The sequence below is a fragment of the Sesamum indicum genome, linkage group LG3 (assembly GCF_026168435.1).
Source record: "Sesamum indicum cultivar Baizhima isolate 11 linkage group LG3, ASM2616843v1, whole genome shotgun sequence".
Classification (NCBI taxonomy): Eukaryota; Viridiplantae; Streptophyta; class Magnoliopsida; order Lamiales; family Pedaliaceae; genus Sesamum; species Sesamum indicum.
In genome coordinates, this window is record NC_142659.1 from 29,809,456 (window position 1) to 29,818,105 (window position 8,650).

The window sequence follows — 8,650 nt, forward strand, 5'->3', positions numbered from 1 at the left end:
AATACACCCTATTGTACTTTCACGGGCCGGGCCGAGAAACTCTCCATTAAACTCCACATTGACAACTTACAAATTTAGGGACTAATGTGAGAAAAAAAAATTTAAACTCATCATTTTATCCCAAATTATAATTTGATCAGAATGATCAATTTGAGACAAAGTTAAAGTTTAGAGATGCTAACGTCAAGAAATGAACTTGAAAAACTAAAATGATTCTAAATGAAACATAAGGAATTAACTATAATATTTAACTCTAACAATATATATATATATATATATAGTACTTCTAATTCCTCTAAACTACTTAGAAGATGAATGATGTATCTAACTAAATAGGCAAATAATATTTTGACACGCTTAATTTGATTGGAAAGATCTTATATATTTATAACAAAAAAATGAATTACTAGAGGGCACGTTAAAATTTAAAATGAATAGCATATGAATAACATATAAATACTAACCCAAATTTCAAAAAATAAAAATATAATATAGAATAAATATCCTCAATTTTATTAAATTAAATGTATTGTTGAAAATTTTAAATTAAGTGGCTTCCAACTAATTAATTTTATTTTAAAATTAATAGTAGATAATTATTTTTTTATTATATTTTTTTTTATAATATAATGGACGTATCATTTTTAGAATTTTAATAAGTGTAACTTGTGATTAAATATAAAATAGTGAGAATCTCTTGAGTGTTTATTCCTATAATAAAAAAACATCCACACCCTTATTGGGGTACATTTTCATAATGTGCTCTTATTGAATTATATCGTTTTTCGGTAAAGGTAACTTGCATTAAAAAAATTATAATGTACAGTCGTATGGCTGATGTTGTGTGCCATGGAGTTTGCCATAATCTACACAAGGCTACCGTACTAATTTTATTCGGCAATTTTGCACTAAGTATACGTAATCTATTTTTGTCTAAAATAATGTTAGCCAATGCCGACGGGTCTCGATTCAATTGCTGAAATTTCCTCCTATTGCTCTCCTGCCAAATAGGATATACTAGAGATGCTAAAAGGTTGCGATAGGCGGTGTTAACTACATGCTTTCCTCGCCACTTTCGCGCAGCAATCATCACATCAATCATCCATCCTCTGTTTGACCATGCAAATCGAACCTTCCTGCGTAAGATTCGAACACACTGCTTTGAATAAGGGCAAGAAAATAGCAAGTATTAGTGAGTCTCCAGCGTATCCAACGAGCAAAGAACACAATTTCTATTAAAATGTTGTAACCACGGACGATCCATGGTCGAGAGTCGTTCATGTAGAGCTAGCCATAAGATAAACGAATTCCGGGGGATTTTGAATGGGCCCATAAGGAGTGAATACCAACCTACCTTTGGGCCTGAAGAACGAAAAATGTCATACACCCTCCTGTTGGTGTAGGGGCCTCCCCTCAAAGTGATCGAGTCGTGTGTGCCACGTAGCGGAGGCAAACTTTGAATGATGTTCAACATAATAATGTCCGCCTGTGTGTGTTTGGGTGTGAGCAGCAATGGCTAATGCCATACTCCATTGTGAATAACCTCTCTAAGGAGCATATTCGCCTGTGTGTGGGTGTGATAGGGGTCGTGTGGAAATATAGTCATTAAAATCCCATAAGATGCCAATGATCCTGCCATATATATATATATATATATATTAATTCTCCATTACCGATCTTATAATGGATATGAGGTTGTAGTATATGTCGAAGTCTAAGCAATTTGCGCCAACTCCATGCCCCGAAATTGGCCTCAACTGTGCATATAGATTTGCCTTGAAGTCTCATGGTGTAAATCCATGTTACCCATATAGAACCGCGGTATCTACTTACTATTTTCCAGATATATCTACTCATAAGAGTCCGATTGAGGGCTGCTACATTCATGATTCCCTGTCCTCCTTCTTCCACCGGACGACACACTTGATTCCAGGAAACCTTCGGATATCCAAAGGTTGATGCACCTTTCCACAGGAACTGGCTGAACCGTTTCTCTATTTCCTTATTAACTCCTTTTGGCAAAACAAATGTCATAGCACAATAAATTATAGTGACATGAATACTGATTTAATGAGTTGAATTCTAGCTGCAAATGACAGCCGAATCGAAGCCCAACCCTGCAATCTCTTATCGATAATTTACTAAATGGAATTTCTTATTAAAACAATATACAATAAGGAGTTTTGACTAATTATTTTTATATTACTATTGAGTTTTTGAATATTTTTATTTATATTTTCATATTAATTGACTTGAATATAAAATAGTAAAATATAATCATTCATGAATACGAAGTACAATTTTAATTTTGAAAAATAGTTTTTATTTGATAGTACCAATTAATTTAGAAAGTGAATTACAAATAATAGAAGTAAATAGTTTCCTGATAAATAAAGCAATTATATCAATTTGTTTTGAAAATATAATTGTATAATATAAATGTTTCAATGACAGAAACATAAATAATATCATGAACTTAATATATTTTATGACTAACTATAATAATATATTTACTTGTAAAAATGTATTTGTACAGTCTCCATAAAAGATAAATTTTCTTACGTATATATCACGTCGGTAAGTCCCCACAAGATCATTGATATCCGATTTCAATAATTCTTAACTTTGAACATTTAAAACCAAGGTCTAGACATATATTTTACAATCACCATCATAGGCATAATCGTGAGCTATAGTTATGTATAGCCTAGAGACTTCATCATATTCCAAAGTTGCTAATAGAATGCGGAATTTATTGATGTACATACAAGCTAGCTTTGCTGATGGACTCTACCTTAAAAGTTTTCTTAATATACCTCTTTGGATGATAGTTTGTTTTTAGTTTGTTGATGATGATTGTATACCAACGATTTCTCTCTTTTTTTTTTTTTTTTTTATTTGCTATTGGTTGGCAGTGTTTCTTTCGTATGGTGAAGAGTTCAAAGATGTTCCAATTGTAAGCAGAGTAGTGGTAGAAGTACAGAACAAAAATATTTTCGAAAACAATGAATTTGAGTTTCAGTGATGTACCAATTTGCTATATTGTTGAGTTGAGCTGATTTTGATGTGCTTTGGGAGCTAATCAAGTAATAATTATACAACTAGAAATTGGTTTTGAATCAAAACTTTTATTTCTCTAGCTAAGAATAAGCCGGACCTTGTTGGGCAAAGCAACAATTTTCCACATACTACAAAGAAGGCAAAAGTACTACCGAACACACTTAATTCTTATTTACAATAGACTTTTTACATAGATGGTTGCTGGTGCAAGAGGGCTCCTACTCCGAGGTACTTGAACCCGAGTTGACATGAGAGCTGGTGCAAGATCATCTTCACCAACATTAAGCTGTTAGAATGAAAAAAAAAAAAAAACACAAACAAGAAAACATGTACAGAATTAACAATTAAAGTGAAAAACACGCAACATAATGACATGCAATAACAACTTACATCTTCTTTATCAACTTTTCCCATATTTAGGAATCAAGTAAAGTTGAAACCATTGCAATTTCCTTTGTATAATTCAAACCCAAAAGTGTCTGATTTCTATGAAACCCTCACGTTCTCAACATTCTAAGTTGGAAGCAATAGAATTACGAATTTTAAGGCCGCTTTAAATATGACGGGCGCAAGACAGTTTGGAGTTGAGGCCTTAATGAGAAGTAACCCTCCACCGTTTATTTTTGGTTTATTCTCGATTTCTTCATTATGTTAGGTTTTGTTCCCATGTCGCTTTATTAAAACTTTTTGTTTATGATACATTTAAAACTCTTGTATAAATTTTACAGAAACACCATATTCGTTCATATCCTCATCGTCTTAACTTTGGAGGTGTATCTAAGCATGGTTGGAAATTCCATAGCACACAATCACAAATTAGTTGATTTGTGAACTTCAAAAATAAAATGTCGTATACTAAATTGCGTTACAGTTCTAGATGCCAATCTCATTATTCGTTTTTAAATTATTGGTAAAAATATCTTAAAAGGATTTTCAACACATTTTGTCAAGTTTCAGCACAATAATCATTTATCAAAAGAAAAGTTAATGATGTAGTTTTTTGAAAATATGAATAAATATGGCGTTGAATGCAATTTGACTAGAAATAGTAAACTGAATGCTTCTTAAAAATGTTCCAAAAAACTTCAAAAACAGTTTCAATCACTTTTATGAAAATAAAATTCAATAACAAATTCCACAAAGTCCAAAACATATGACTTTTCGTGCATTCATTCAAAAACAATTAAATGAATTCATCTATTGCTAATCAAAATATTTTGTTAATTTGTCTTCAATATTTGCAAGTGTACTTCAAGCTAATCGCGAAAACATGAGTTTATTACAAAACACTTGACAAGAAAAACAAATATTTGAGTAAAAGATAAAAATTGATTTTTAGAACATGAATTTGACAAGGAAAACAAATCTTTAAGTGAAAGAGGAAAACTAATTTCCAGTATTATTATTTAGAAATAAAAATTAAAAAAGTTCTTCAAACACTGTATATGTTACCAAAACTCTTTGTTCCTCAAAAATTATTTATCAACTCATGAAATTATATAATACTCAGAAAAGATTTACCAAGTCCTTTTGAAAAGCAAATTTTAAATTGGCATCTAGACAACCGTTTCGCATTTTAGCATAGCATTTAATTTTCAAAGTTCACAAATAAAATAATTCAAGATTGTATGAAATAGATTTTTCAACACATGTTTCTATGATACACCTGCAAAACTAAGAGGATAATAACATGAACCAACATGGAGTTTGTAAATCCATACAAGAATGCCAAATGTATCAAAAACAAAAAATTTTAAGGCAAGCGCATGAAGAGAAAACCCAACACAACAAACGAACCAAGAACAAATTTACAAAAACAGAGGAGGGTTTATTCTCCAATTTAGGTCTCAACTCTACCCTTGCATCCTTCACATTTTGAGCAGCCCCAAAACCCACAATTCTTTTCTTTCCAAACCAGAATGGTGATTACGCGGCTTTTCAAAGAAATCGGAGCAGTAAAATTGTATTTGAATTATACAAAGTGTAAAACTCAATGGTTCAACCTTCTTGATTTCAAAATATGGAAAAAAAATTGACAACGAAGAATTAATAGGGGCATTGGTTACTTTTGCGTTAGAAACTAGAAGAGACGAATATGAAGATAGGTAGGCTACCATTAGGTTCTAAAATATCATCAAAAAACACACATTAGCAGCCAACATATGTTTTAATTGAGCATTTAAATCCTACTTAAACTTTTGATTCCCACACAATCCTTATCGATATGAGGTTATCTACTTTGCACGAAATTAGCAAACCAAATTCAAACTCTAGCCCTCGCTCTTGTAAAGGACAAGTATGAATCACATATACCAAGTGACATGCTTCACTTGTAGAATCAAATAAACGCATGTTACAAGTATTACTGAAAAATGATATATCAACAACAAAACTTGCAAATGAAAGAATTCCTCCTAAATTACCAGTAACAACACTTCTATAAGAGACTATAAATCGTATGACATCTATCCTTTGCATTAATACATAATAATGAAGTAAGGCACAAAAGAAAACAACACAAATGTCACTGCGGCATGCTCTAATTTGAAGCATAAAAACAGATACTGCATAACCAAGAATATACCTTTCTAGATGGCACTTGAGAGAAAATATTCTGCTGGTCCATTAATTGGTTTAGGAAGTTTCATCACAGTCCCAAGAGAATATTAAGATACTAAAAGTCGAGTTAAATTAAGAGTAAGAGATGGATGGTGGCACTGAGCTTTCAGCGGATCACATATAAAGAAGTTCCATCACAGTCCCAAGAGAATATTAAGATACTTAAACTCAAGTTCAAATAAGAGTAAGAGAGAGTGGAAGGATGGCGGTCAGCTAGCAGTGGATCACATATATGCATTAAGAGATGAAGTGGGCAAATTGATCAGCAAACATAATGTTACTTTCTGCTCCTCAAGTAGACGAAGAGTCACTAATCAAAATGAAGATATACATGGTTTTCCATTACCTTCAAGCAGTAGTTTTACTCTGGATTGTGTAATTGAGAACATCAGCATCTTGCTCATATAGCTCCATATGTTAACAAGTGGAGCCAAAAAGTTTCGGCACCAAAGTCCTACGAGAACCAAGAATCATTGACAGAATTTTCAGAAAACTTCAAAAGATATCACTAGACAAACCTCTCACGTAGATACAAAATCATTTCTAAAGAAAACTTTTGTGAAAAGCTTGTAAGTGTACATATAATCCTTTTACATCAATGAAAATAATCTTTTCCGAAAAGAAAAAAAAAAGAAAATCATTTCCGTTGCATTTTTGCATGCGTTTAGATTATATAACTTCCAGCAAAGAACTTTCTAAAACAGAAAATGCATACATTCATATTATTGCTACAGTCACATTCATATTAAAAGAACAGAAAATGCATACATTCATGGCCACTTGTCTCTGTAGCTGTAAGCATCAATCACAGCAAGGCCAGCAAAAATCGTGCCTTCTTCAAACGCTCAAACCTTTTTGAACAACTTGGAAGAAGCCCTGAAAACAGCTATGACACTCAAGTTTGTCTCATTGGAGTGAGAAGCCCTGCAAAGCGGAGTGGAACATGAGCTCTAACCAAAGCTCCATCCTTTGATGTATTCCTATCGAATGATTGTCAAACATTGAAGTTTCTGAGATTATATTTTGTTTAACAACAGAAAAAATTGGATATTGAGTCAAACACGGACATAAGTACACCTCAGAATGCTACAACCTTTATCATCGCATTGTCAAAATTATGGTGAATTTGACACTGACTCAAGCATGGGCAGAAGACAACCTACGACCGCTATACCCTTTATATTGCATTATTACAATTGCACAAAATCGGACCAACATATGATGCGAAATTCTAGGTTCTTTTTCTCTTTCTTCAACCCAAATTCACAATTTTCTAAAGCAAAAACTTGCTTCCTTATTATGAATCAGTCTAGCATGTCCTTGTTCCTATTACCTCCGAGAGAAAATACCTGATAAATTTGCATAGGAGTTCCCCTTTATCAAAGGGAATCAGAGCTTCCACCCACACCATCATATCCCGTTGAAGGAAAAAGTCAAGGATCACATAAGAACATTCAATCTACTGGTAGATATGTCCCATATAAAAGAGGACGGAGAAAAGAAGATCAGAAACCAATTTGTAATTATGCAAGATAGCCATGGAGAAGTACCTTTAGTTCTTCCTGGACTGCATTACAGAGAAATCATCTAACCCTTCACCAGTTAAAGCTGAGATGCATATGGCATCCACTTTTTTTCTTAGCTTCAGACTTGATCTTTTCCGGATCCTTTGCATTAGCGACCTGTAGAGATATGCATTAACCAGTCAAGAAGTGATGCTCTTACACTCCATTGCAACCAGTCAAACCTCTCGTATTTTGAAGGGAAGTTTGTTATAAATCTAAACCATCAATAAGTTGAGAATTAAGAACAAAACCAAGCATATTCAGTCAGTGACAACCGCACTAGGTTAGCACACTGTGTTAATGTCAGTCTAATGTCGTGTAAGAAATCAATTACTACCAAGGGTATGTATCAATAAGTCACGTTCATATATTAGAGAGAAACATATATAAGGCAACCCACACTCAATAAAGTGGATGAGAGTTAATCTGAATGCCTTATCCTCAACCACGGTGGTATCATTGTGTAGTGCAATCTTGAGTTTTCACACTATCTTATTGGGTCGGCGATATTGTTGACGAGTTATCAGATAGGAAAATCAGAAACTATAAACAGAACATAAGAATGATTGTGCATATTTAAGAACAAATGACAAATAAATCCTACTACCTTGTTCCACATAATTAATTTAGGGGATTGATGATGTATCAAGTTCTGCAAGAACTTTTTCCACAGCGTAAATCTGTTGCTCTGCCAGTGGATGGCTGATCCAAATTGAACAATGTAATTAGGAGCTGTATAGTTGAGATTTGCAGTCTACTCTTCAAAGGGTCAATCATACCTAATATCCACCACATGTACTAGAAGTGATGACTCATATATCTCTTGCAGAGTTGCCCTACAAGCAGCTACCTAGAAGAAAAATGATTGGTTGAAAGAAACATCAATTAAATAAAACAGCCAAGATTTAATTCACTGAACATAACAAAACACAATCAGAAATAACGGGGAATGACCATGACATAGGAGAAATGTTCATATGAGTCTTGTTGGTAACTTCTGGATGAAGCCAACAGTGTCAGTTAAAAGAAACTCCTTCCCATTCTTCATCCAAACAAAAGAGAGTACAAGAATTCCCTACATTTAGGGCACGCAAGGAAGATATATAGTCAAAAAAAGTACAGGGAAAAAAAAAAAAAAAGAGTAAAACAGTGTAATTCAAGAATTCGGTGATCTTCAAGAAAGTTTTCCGTCGGGCAGACAAATTTATTGAACCAAGATACATTTAATTTCACAATGCAAGAACCCTAAATCAAGAAACTTAAATAAAACTCACTTGTTTTGAGTTGATGACTTACAAGAAGTACCTACCTGAAGAAGAAGAAAACCGAGGCTGGGGGCTGGAGGAGGATGAAGGGTGTGTTGTGAGTTTCAAAACGGTAACAAAATTTGCCCGTTAAATATCTAA

General features: G+C 33.2%; 1 long non-coding RNA gene across 4 annotated transcripts; it reads right to left on the minus strand.

Annotated features, from left to right (window-relative positions):
- Positions 1 to 3,116: 3,116 nt before the first annotated feature.
- LOC148788874 (uncharacterized) lies at positions 3,117 to 8,650 on the minus strand. Of its 4 annotated transcripts, none has more exons than XR_016064406.1 (8): positions 8,554 to 8,650; positions 8,199 to 8,319; positions 8,024 to 8,094; positions 7,852 to 7,946; positions 7,230 to 7,361; positions 6,448 to 6,603; positions 6,026 to 6,133; positions 3,117 to 3,330 (listed from the first exon to the last, which is right to left on the minus strand). It is a non-coding gene; the product is annotated as an uncharacterized LOC148788874 (long non-coding RNA). The 4 variants fall into 4 exon arrangements; XR_016064404.1 differs by having other exon boundaries at positions 3,117 to 3,346; positions 8,541 to 8,631; XR_016064405.1 differs by having other exon boundaries at positions 3,118 to 3,346; positions 8,024 to 8,090.